The following is an 11,919-nucleotide window of genomic DNA, read 5'->3' as shown; positions in this document are numbered from 1 at the left end:
CCAGCTCAGTATGGGCCAAATGAGAAAGGCTGTAGAAAAGTGGACTGATTTCTCCCGATGTAAAGAGAGCAGCATGACACCTCCTGATCTGCTACAGACACTCTCTTAGAAGAAAATATAATTAGGACCCACATGTGTTTTCTTTGTAACCACAAAAACACCAAAGGCAAATCCACAGTTCTCCCAGAATTAACGTAAAAGCAATATGATTTTTTTTTCTTCTTCTAAACACTGGTGAAGGAAGAATGGTATTTTTAATTCATGTATAGAAAAACCTAACTACTTAAAATCATGGTATTTTTCTCCTGCTTAAATTTATAGGCTAATGGGGGAGAAATTTCTGCAGAAGACCCGGAGCCTGATTACACCACTTTAGTGGCACTTATGCCCAGCATTTCTGTAAAGCAGATAAATTGCTGTGACATCCCAGCAGAACTGCAGCCCACAATCCTCTTCTTGCCTTAGTGTAGCCGCACTCAGCTGCAGCAGAAGCAGATCATGGGCACCCAGCAGAAGCAGATCATGGGCACCCAGCACTAACCTATGGCCACAATATCTGCAGGTCTCTACCTGCAGATAGTGAGTGTAGGGCTCTGTGGACTTCAATAATTCAATGTGCATTAGTTAAATGATTTTAAGAAATAATAGTAATAAAAATAATTAAAAAATCCAGGCCAAAATGCTTTAATTGATTGCAGCTTAACTTAATGTTTCCTGGTCAAAAATGAGATCTTTCATGTTCTTAAAAAAAAAAAGGAACTGACAAATTCATTACCTAATCAGGATAATCTAGCAAATTAAGAGGTAATTCTGAAGAAATAATGAAAACTCTCTAGTGGCATATTAATTATGATTTTCTTTTCAGCTATTAAGAAAGGAGGATTATGGAAGTGGCCAAGAATAAAGAGAGATCTATTTTCAGGGTCAGCGGATTTGTCTTTTCACAGGCCTAGCAACTCAAAAAAGAAGAAATTGATTTCTCTCTATGCAGGTGATTCGTGAAGCCTTGAGCAGAGATGTCTTTTTTTTTTCCTACGCTGCATAATTAAACTTGATATATTTCAAAGTCAATTATCTATTCCAAAAAAAGGCATATAAACCATTTGAACAAAAATCCAAGCCAACAGAATAATGACAACCTCTGATACCAAGCAACCCTTTGAGTGCTAGAAATTTAATTTCCCTATTGTAATGTAATTTATTAAATTTGCTACCTTTGGATTCGTTTATCCTTCTCAGACCTGTCAAAAGTTGTCTACCTGGGACATGAAACACCATGTTGTCATAGATTTGAGGCCATTGCAGGTAAAATAGCAATGCAAAAACCCATATATATGAAGAGAAATAGAAAAGTGAATTAACCAGGTTTCTCTATAGGTGACTTTTCTGCCTGGAATGGAATATTTCTGTACTTCAAAATAAGCAGCTGAACACAATCTAGTTGTTATATTCCTTATCTGCTTGTTACTCTAAAAGGAGAAACACAATAAGATTTGTAAGATTTGGATGGTCTTTGAAGTAATACTGTTACTGTTACTTTTTTATTGTCTCCAATGTCCCATTTTCCTAAACATAACAGCAACAAGCAGTAGGAAGTGATTTCCATGATCAAAAATAAAAAGTCAAAAACCAAGCAAACCAAAGCCACACCCATCTGCTTTCCAGAGAATATTTGATTAAGTAATTAAGTATACATGTTCTTTTACTATTGACTTTCAAACTGTCCACGAACTTCCTGTTTCCTTACTGATGCCTGGCATGACCTTGCAGCCAGTGCAGATGCAACCCCAGTCTCTGCATTTTCAGCCACTTTGCAGGAAGTGCATTGGTGGATGAACTATTGTTGTCGGACTGTGGATTGCGACCTTGTACCAAGGGACAAAGGCGACCCCATTCTGGTATGGGTAGGCAACTGCGGATAGACTGAAGTGCTCTGCTTCTAGGGTGACTTCAGAAGAGCTGCAGAAGGCTATGAGAGCAGAGAGGCAGGTTAACATCAGCATTAAAAGCTATGGTCACAGCATTTCTTCACCTCATTTTCAATAGTTTTGAACCACCAGAATGAGATTATATTGGCTGGATGCTTGGGGACATGTGGCAGTAGTGCCCTTAAGCTGCTGTTGATGATATGATCAATGCAACTTTTTGTTTGAAGCTTGCCTTCCTGTCCTCCTCTTTATCAGGCAGAAGTGTTTATTGATTCCAGTGTCTTTCAAAAAGAGGATTTAACTGGCCTCCATCTAGCTGGATTAAGTAGTGCTTAATGCACCCTCCGAGATTGATGATGACCATGAAGAGTGTAAGGGTGTGGAGGAGCCTCATGGCTGCTGGCACAAACCAGGAATGCCAAGGATGCCTGGTGGGTGCTGGGTGCCAGAGTCAGGTCTCCACCTATTCTGGAGCAACTGGAAAGCCCTGCCTACCAGGCCAGAGTAGAAAAGCTATGACTGGGGCAGTGTCTAGGCATAACGTTTCATGGAAAACTCAGGGCTATAACTTTAGGAAGACTAAGTGGAAGCAAATAATAAAACAATGTCATTTTTGGCCTTGGAGCAAGTGATTGCAAGATAGAGTTTGTGCGTATCTTCATTATATTCCTTTTAAAAGTACTGGAAAAACTTGAAATGCATAGACTAAAACATGATGCTTTCTCATAATAGATTCCCAGTTTAAACAGTATATGTGATATATAAATGTAAGTGATTGTGTCCCAACTTCCTCCAGCTCTTTCCTGTTTTGTTAATTCAATATTTTTTTTCAGGATCTCACACTCACTTTTTCAGCTTATTCAAAAGAAAAATGCTTTGAAAGATCCACATATAAATAACAACAGTAAATTCAAACATAGAACTTTTAATCTCAACAGTCAAAACATTCACCACCTAGACCTTCGCCCTTACTTTCATTTATAGTTTAAGCCACCATTTCTGTTGAAAACATTCCTACATCCCCACCATAGCTGTCACTTTTTCATACCCTTTTCTTTGCGTGCTGATGTATAGGAGCAATGAACAGAACCGGGGCATTAATGCAGGTTGAAACTTTTTAATTCGCCTGGAGCAGGTTCCCTGAACTGTTTTAGCATATGGACGTATAACATTTGCACTGCACAAGAGAAGGGAAGTGCAAGACGAGGAAGAAAACAAGGAGCCTGGAGAGGCCAGGGCTGTATGAAAGGAAACAGAGGAGAATGAGGCCGTTTCTTTTGAAGACAGTGAAGGTTTATGAAGGTCTAAAGTATTCATGAAACACTACCTCTTATTTCAGGACTTCAGGAACGTGTGCTGTCAGGATGATGTAGGACACACTCTTTGGGAAAAGGGTGTCAAAAAGAGGAAGTTGCAGTATCGTATAACTATAACCCTGTTGTCAAATTATAATTATCTGTGAACATATAAATTCATCTTCTAGAAAAACTGAAAGACTAGTATTTAGTTTTGCAGTTATGTCCCACACCTAGAAAGTGCCTATGAACCAGCTGTTAAATAGCAACTATTAACTAGTAAATGAGAGTAAAATAAAACACATGTTTTTATCAACATAGATAAAATAGCACTTCTTATGCCTTTCAGCAAAAATAATCAGAGAGCCCTGGTGGGATCTCATATTACTCAGACTCCTTATTTGTAGCTTTTACACTCCAGCACACTTGCTGATAATGTATGAAGTATGAAATTAAAACCAAATCAATTGTCAGAACAAATGAAAAAGTACACTTTGCGATGCATTATCCTCCAGTCTTTTATTGTATTTCTTTATTCACCTGATAATTCCTCAAATCCAGTCATTTACAATGGCTCTTCCAGTCATTAGTAGGATTTAGTGGGGTTCCACTGCAAAATAGTATTCACATTTCTCATGAGAATTGGTATGTGTAGTGTTGAAGGGCACCGGATACAAAAGCTGTCAGTCTACAGCTATATTCAATTTCCATATGCTTATCCAAACTCATGTCCTGTGCTGGGAAATTAACACATGAAGTGCAAATTTTTTGAATAGTTTTTTTTTTTTTTTTTTAATCATGCTCATCAAGACTCACATTGGTGCAGAGGTTTATGTGGGAAAACCAGGATGTGGTTGCAAGACTAATTTTTAAAGCCTGTGCATAGCCTCTCAGGAATGCAGCTGGATGCAACTCCTTAGTGGCTTGATTGTGATGGCTGCAAATTGAAATATATTTTAATGCTTCTCTGCTCAAGAAACATGAGCTCATTAGAAGTTGAGACTTTAGACAATGTATTAAACGAAGTGATCTGTCACTCTACTCATTCTTGTCATTTATATTTTACATAAAAAATGCAGAAATGTAAAAAATGTTTATGCTATCATGTTAAGGTGATAATATCAAATCTCATTCCTGTTCATCTACATTTAATAGCATAAATGGCAGGATTTGAAAAATGACATTTGGCTTCCTGTCCACTTTCCGTGGCAATATATAATGTTTGAAAATGATTGAATTGGTACCCAGAAAAATAAAAATTCTTCCACAACTACATACAAACTTCTAAGTTTCCAATTTTTAATGGAAATATTGAAAAAATATCTAAATTGAAATCATTTAGAAATAATTTAACTTCCTTAAAAGAAATCTGTTCCTTAGATACTTTTTAGCATGCATGGGAAAAGTGCTATTTAATTTCACACTCAACTAATCCTTTAATAATTTTCTTTCAGGTAGAATATAAAAGGTTATTATTAATTCCTTAATCAAATCAAAAATAAGTTATAGTGATATGTTTTAACCTTGGACCAGTTGCAGTAATTTTTCCCCATTCAGAGAAGGCACCAAAGATCAATACAAATGGCAAATGATAAATTGGCCTTTGGGAATTGCTCAAGATTCCCCCTCCTCGCGCTCTCACTCTCTTCTTTTTCTTTTGCCCACATAGGTTCTCTCTGCAAATGACTCTCCTGAACTTCTGTTTTTTAGCATCAATCAATCAATGTGACCTCCCCTCTCGTAACTATCAAAGGCAAAAGTTGTCAATATCCCATGTTATTCAGTTCCCAATTACACTGCAGTTATTTCACAAAGACTATAGCTAGTTAAGATTCATGATCTATGCTACATTGTCAGAAGTTCAGCTCATATCTCAGAAGCTTATTTGCCTTTTCCTATGTGCTTGAACTTTGCTGAGGAGAAAAATCTTTCACTCTCACTTGCAAGATAAAGCATCAAGAATTCCAATTTACATTCAATCCATTGCATCTGTAACTGGCAAATAATACTCCTTCTCATTAGCCCTCAAATTCTCATCATATTATGGACTCCAGAAATACTGCTTGAATAACTGTGGGCTACCTGTTAAAAAAAAAAAACTTGCTGTTATTTATCCCCTTCGAGTCTTAATAGCAGATGTTGAAGAGAACTACAGGCACCCAAGATACCTGCTTTAAAAGAGTAATTACTTCCAAATGGCAATGGTAATAGCAGTGGTAGTAATGTCAGCTTTTCTTGAGAGTTACTTTGGAGAAAAAAGCCGGGTTTCTCTTTCACCACCCCTCTCTTTTCTCCAGGCACTTATAGTTAGATGTGTATGAATAACTGTCATCAATAACTTTAAAATCTATTAGGAATATAGAAGTAGAAAGGATATTCTGGGTTTCTCAGTCCAACATTTTCCTATCACAGGAGACACATAGGGCATGCCAGAAACATCTCAGGAAGAAACTTGCTCATAGCAGATCAAATTCTACCTTAAAATTGCTTGGAGTTTCTTTACTCTAATGCTCCTGCCAAAAAAGCAAAACCAAAAAAACAACTCTAAAATCTGTTTGATCAGTTTGTCATAAACCATCTCCCAGATGTCAACTGAATTTATCATGGCTAGTACTAAATCTCTATCTGCCTTTTTGCTAGATCTCTGTTTTAAACTAAGCAGTTATTTTCCCAGCGTGATGTTTACCTGTGGCTTGCCAGAATGTCAGGAAGTGTTTGTTGCACCCTTAGATAATTTTGTAGGTGCTGTGCATCCAGGGAGGCCAAAGTAAAGAAAAGGTGCTGCTCTGTCCTGCTATCCCTTGCCACCCAAGCAGGTAGTCTAAACACTTTGGGAAATGACTGAGTTTGTGGTTCATGACTCAGGCTAATTGCTAGGAAGGGTTGGGAGGACATCACCATTACTGGTGGGCTATTCCGTGACTCTTCATTGCATGGATGGTTTGTTGTTCCCTGCAGACCAAATCTCTGTAGCAGAAACCTTGTGGATGGTAGGGTATGAACCACAGGCTCAATACAGCAACTTAGTTCTTATGAAGGCTTTTGGCCTGGGCTATCCACGTGTGTGCCCAGACAAAGATAACACACTTAGGCAGCACTTTTTGAAAGCTGTCATTTCCCAAAAGGAATCATTAAAGTTGAAGCATGCTGTGGAATCAGTATTAAAAGAATTAATTTACACTCATTTTTTAAACACCTAATTTCCCCGCTAGCCTGTATGTAACACTACTTCAAACAGCTACACACGGTGTCATTTAGTGAATATATGAGGCACAGGTTTGCATTATGTTTGCTAAAAGAACTAGGATTTCAATTCCATCTGCTGCTGGGTGTGTTTGATTTGTATATTAATTATGCCTGTTTGTAGCTGTAAATTTGCTCCAGATTAGTAGCTGATTGGTTCCGCACATGGATTCATTATACTGAGTGGCTCCCTTGCACTTTTACAGTTTTCAAATGATTCCATACTTACGCCTTTCAAAATGCTTTTTATACCTCACTTATTCAGTGTGAGCTTTCAACCCTGTTTTAGCCAGACATTTTTTTTTTCCCCTCATGTTCCTTTGATTCTTTTTTCTGGATACCTTTGCCTGCTGTAACTCCAGCTTTGTCCATGGTGCTGCTCAAAAATGCAAGAGGAAATGACTTCCTCTCCTCAGGTTACAGGGAAATTCAGCATATTTGCACTGAGCGTTTGCTACATGGAATGACTTAAACTAACGGGTCGAGGAATTACATGAGCACTCAGCGGGGGTGTATATACATACCTGTTATTGAGCAAACTTGAAATGCTTAACCCATGGAGATAAAGCTATCCCACATGTGGAACTTCCTCAGTGGTTTGCAAAGTTTTGAGCTACCCGCTTTGAGGTTTGGATCCCTGAGATACGCTTGAAAACTTAACACATTTAAAATGAGCTGTGTAAAAATGGCTTTTGTTGAAGTTACTGCTATTTGTATCTGTGGGTGTGAATGTTTGTGTACATTTAGAAAATAAATGTCAAATAGGTTGGGCAGATTTCCTTCATTTCCTTCATTTTAAGAAAAGAATCACTCTGAGCTGAAAAATTGTATGTCAAGGCTCTGCCTGAAGCAAATTTTTACGATCAAATTAAAAACCTTTGAGAGTAAGAGTTTATAATGGAAATACTAACAGCGTCTTAACCATGGCAGCACTAGCAGGCACTGCAATAATACTAGGAAAACTCTCCCTGCCCACAATCTAAACTAAATAAAAAAGATGCCATTTTCTAACATATACCCCAGGCTAGCAAATAATTTAATTTAATGTACTTGCCCTGTGGTAATATGGTAGCTCTGCAAACCTCTGAGCCAATTTTTCTTTTCTTTTCTTTCTTCTTTTTCTTTTTGAACATATATGCCCCATAGGGAAAGGATTGCAATTTAGCTCTTATTTGTGGATATATCGCTTTCCTTTCAATAATTCTTGGAAGCCTTCCTGCTGTCACACACCACTGTATGCAAGGACCCAACTGAATAAAGACCCACCAGGCTTTTTCAGGAGTTTATTCACAGGTTTGGCTTTGCTTATTGTAGTATGCACCACATTTAAATTAGATGAGGGCTACTGTAAAGCAATAACATTGTCAATGACTGGAATCTCACTTTCCCCTCTAACAGTCTGAAGCAAATTAATGTATTGGTTGTTCATTAACAAGTAAACAGTTTCTGCTACAATGTCAAGGAAAAAGAATGTGTTCATTAATATGAACGATCTTCATCTACAAAGATGATTTACACAATGCATGTCATGAGATAGCTTTCCCCTAACTAGTACACTACCAAACTGAAAGCTGATTCTTAGGACTTCCTTGAAATTACAATATTGTTTGTTTACCAATAAGAAAGACAGTCTCAGTCACCTATGCCACCATTGTAAGCTCTATAGTAAGTACTTAAAAAAAAAAAGATTTTCTGGAATCACTTGTAGAATTAGTAAAATTGATAACTACGGACTTACACTGCATCAATGATACATATTATTCCTGTGATAAGTTAAAATAAGATTAATTTGGTTATAGAAATCCCTTAAACAACAACACTTAAATTATTTCAAACTTGAATTTTTTCAAGAATTTTCTGAAAAAATCAGCAAACACTGGCTAAAAAAGCAAAGCAGTTTGGATACACCAATGTAATCAGCATGCCTTGTGCTTTTATGTTAACCCTCTGAGTATAACCATAGTATTCTGGATTTTTTGTGCATTAATGCTATTAAAATTATTATTAACAGAAACATTACATATGTCATTATTTAATAAATCATGTTCTAAATATATTTAGGACAGGCACCTCATCTAGTGGGTGTTTCACCTATCCTAAAATTTTAATTTTCCCCTAGAGAAGCCAGTCTCTAGGAACCGTAAGGGAAGTTTAAATGAGTGGCTTAGACTAAATGCCTGACTCCTAGATGGATCCATCTAGATGAGGTGGAGCCCAGCACACAACCTCACTAGAATATTGCACTTAGATTGCAGCCCATGTTACCTCCACTTGTATTTAATTGAGAGGAACTTAGCTGGTAGCTACCCTACTCTAATCTCTCTTTAATAGTAAGTTCAGACTGACAGGCATCTCCAGAGACCAAATATTAGATGACCTGAATCACCCTTTGGAAGTGCTTCTCTCTATCTCCTTGATGATCGACAGAACTGACAACGTCTGCTATCCTTAAAGTGCCCTAATTAACTACATAGACATAGGTGGGAGGAAGTTGTCCTTGTATATGTAATAAGCATTAAAAAATAATTCCGTCACATTTAGCACCAATAGAATTCAATGATTTGAGGAGAGATGAAAAAAAAAAAAGTCAGTAGGTCAGTAGGTAAGTATTACAGTAGAATGACCACAGTGTACTATATGCTCTCTCAGATTATCACATCAGAAATAGTCTGTTATCTTTGATTCCCTTTTTTCACTGCTGTTTCAAGTATATTTAGGGTCATGTGTTCTGTCTTCACTCACCACTAGGAATTCAGACAAAAGAAAAAGGGGAGAAGCTGACAAACAAGCCTAAACCATTATTATTTCCATCAAACCATACACACATACATATATAGAGATATGCATACATACATACATTATCTATATGTGGATATATTAAAACCGTCATGGATACCTCTTTTCAAATAGTTTAAATATTTCAGTACCTTTCCTTGAAGTCTAAAAAGGGGCTATCAACATTTTAAAACCCAATCCCTCACAGACCTAAAAATAACTTAAAATAAAGATTTTTATAGTTATGTTCATAAAATATGAACCAAAGATCAGAAACACTTAAGACACTAGGGATGAGTAGGGATTTTAGAATCTGGGATTATTTTCACATATATTTTAAGTAGTACAAGATGGCGAAAGATGGAGACAAAAATTTTATTTTAATGATGACCCTGGATTCCAAGGCAAAACAAAGGTGCCAGGAAAATCCTAGACAGGTTTCTGAATTGTATTTTGCATGCACAAAGTGAAACTTTTTTTTTTTTCTCTCCTGACTTCCCTGTTTAATTAAGAGGAATTAACATAGGCCTTTGTTTCAAGACAGCCAAATTTTCCTAACAGTCGAGGAGCATGTGGTATTAATGGACAACTTTTTATTACCAAATATATGTCTTGCTTTTACGTGGTTGAGTTGTATCTAAAAGGAAGTCTATAATATAATGTGGGAGGGGCAAGGCTGAAAGAACATATGCCTGATCTCAACCTACTCTAAAATGATGTAAGTTGGTGGCAAGGGAGGATTTACTTCAGCTAAGGGTTTGGTAAATGGGAAGAACAAACAATCCTTGTCCTATATGAATGTTTCCAGACTAAATACATTAGCAGCACAAGAGCCCCATCTACTTTGTGCCTCTAAGGCTGGCTGGCCATGGTCAGCAACCTGCCACAGATGCAGCCCATTCCCCAATCCTGATGTTTCAGTACTTTTGCATGGCAGTTCCTTTTTTCATCCTCTTGTTGCCCTGGTGGAGCTTGCCAGCAAGCCACCTAGTTGCTTCACCTGGGTTAAAAAGTTGACCTTTAGCCAACAACCCACTGTTAATTGCACATGAGTCAGCCATAAGGACATAAATCTACAACCTAACCCAGATTCATACTTCAACTTAGGTTTTCAATAAGGTAACTAGGACCATGCATAAGCACAAAGCTTCTCCCCATTACATGTTCAGAGATTAGAGTTTCCTAATGGCTCAAGGTAAGATTCATTTTACTAAACTTAATATTCTCAAGTTTGGTATCTATGTAAGCTTCCACCGCTAGGTTTCTTCCATAGCAGAGTGAGAGAAGAAGGTCTTTCCAAAGCATGAATGTCCCTAAAATATACGTCTGTGATAGATGAGATGAATCAAGCTTGGAAATGTCCTTCTCTGTACTTATAAGGACCTCTAGAGGTCTACATTAAACTAAATGCTTCTCTTAGATTCTTAAAGTATGATGAAATCAATTGCATTCTCTGTGAAATTCTTATAACTTATGTGAAGATTCAGAAGACTTAAATTCCTGTATAAAAATCTTCAAAGCTTTTAATATATAAACTCTTATGTCTGAAGAAATGAAAGATGCATTTTGAAGGATGGAAAACGAAACAATTCGAATGTTTCTTAAGAGATGTTTCAACTTCTACTTGAAACTAGAAATGCAGAAGAGCATTATTTTGAAGCCAACAAGCTGCAGGTAACACATTAAGTGATGCAACTGCTTTTAGCAATAGTTCTTTGAGTAAACACAACTCTGAATATACAATGCATTAAGAGTAACTTGCTCTGCTCTTCCAAACTTTATACTTCCCAGAAAGATCGGCATAATCTGCCTCACTCTTTGGGCACCACATTGATGATTCTAACTGGATGATATTAAAACAGAGAAAGAAAAAGAACAGAAAAAAAAGAAAAAGAAGAAAGAAAAAAAAGAGGAAAAAAGAAAGGGAGGAAAGAAAAAAGAAGAAAGAAGGAAATGGGAAGGAAGGAAGAAAATGAGGAAAAGAAAAGAAGAACAAAAGAGAAAGTATACCCCGTTCATGTGACTTTAAAAAAATACAATGACAAAATGTGAACTTTAGAAGAGAAAACTTAAAATACGGGTAATCTTATATGATTAAAAAGAGAAAGAATAAATTTCATGTTTTTTTTTATTTTAAAATAGGATTTTGGAAGTGTGCCATTTTTCTTTCTTTCAAGTGAAAATCTGAGTGAATTTGTAATATTTTTTCTTCTATTTACCATATTTGAAACCAAAATTTACAAAGCATAATATTTTGTGAAAGCCAACTTTACAATTATGACTAAATAATACACTATAAAGCTGTCCTGAGGTTTTAACAAGCCAGAAATGGATATTCTCTGTGAAAGTACTCATTTTATAAAATAGTACAAATCAGCTAGTGAATCATTTTTTAATTTCTCCATTCTAAGATGAAACTTCCACCAATTCAGGTTAGAAAAGGCTTTTGTCCACAGCTCTAAATATCTTAAAAGACTTTTTTTTTTTTTTTTCTGAGCTCGGAAATCCTCTAGCTATTTTAAAAGTAAAATTCTCATTAATGTTCATCTTTAAAAATGGCTCTCGCCACAGCATAACTGTGGTTATCTATGGAGTAACCAGGTCATGCTGAGAAGTTGTCTCTACCTTTCTGAATGCGAGGCAAAAGGAGCAGCAACTTTTAAACTAGATAATTACAT

Source organism: Tinamus guttatus, unplaced genomic scaffold, assembly GCF_059628265.1.
Source record: "Tinamus guttatus ecotype Peru unplaced genomic scaffold, ASM5962826v1 Tinamus_guttatus_pri_ptg000150l, whole genome shotgun sequence".
Lineage (NCBI taxonomy): Eukaryota > Metazoa > Chordata > Aves > Tinamiformes > Tinamidae > Tinamus > Tinamus guttatus.
This window is presented reverse-complemented; position numbering follows the sequence as displayed.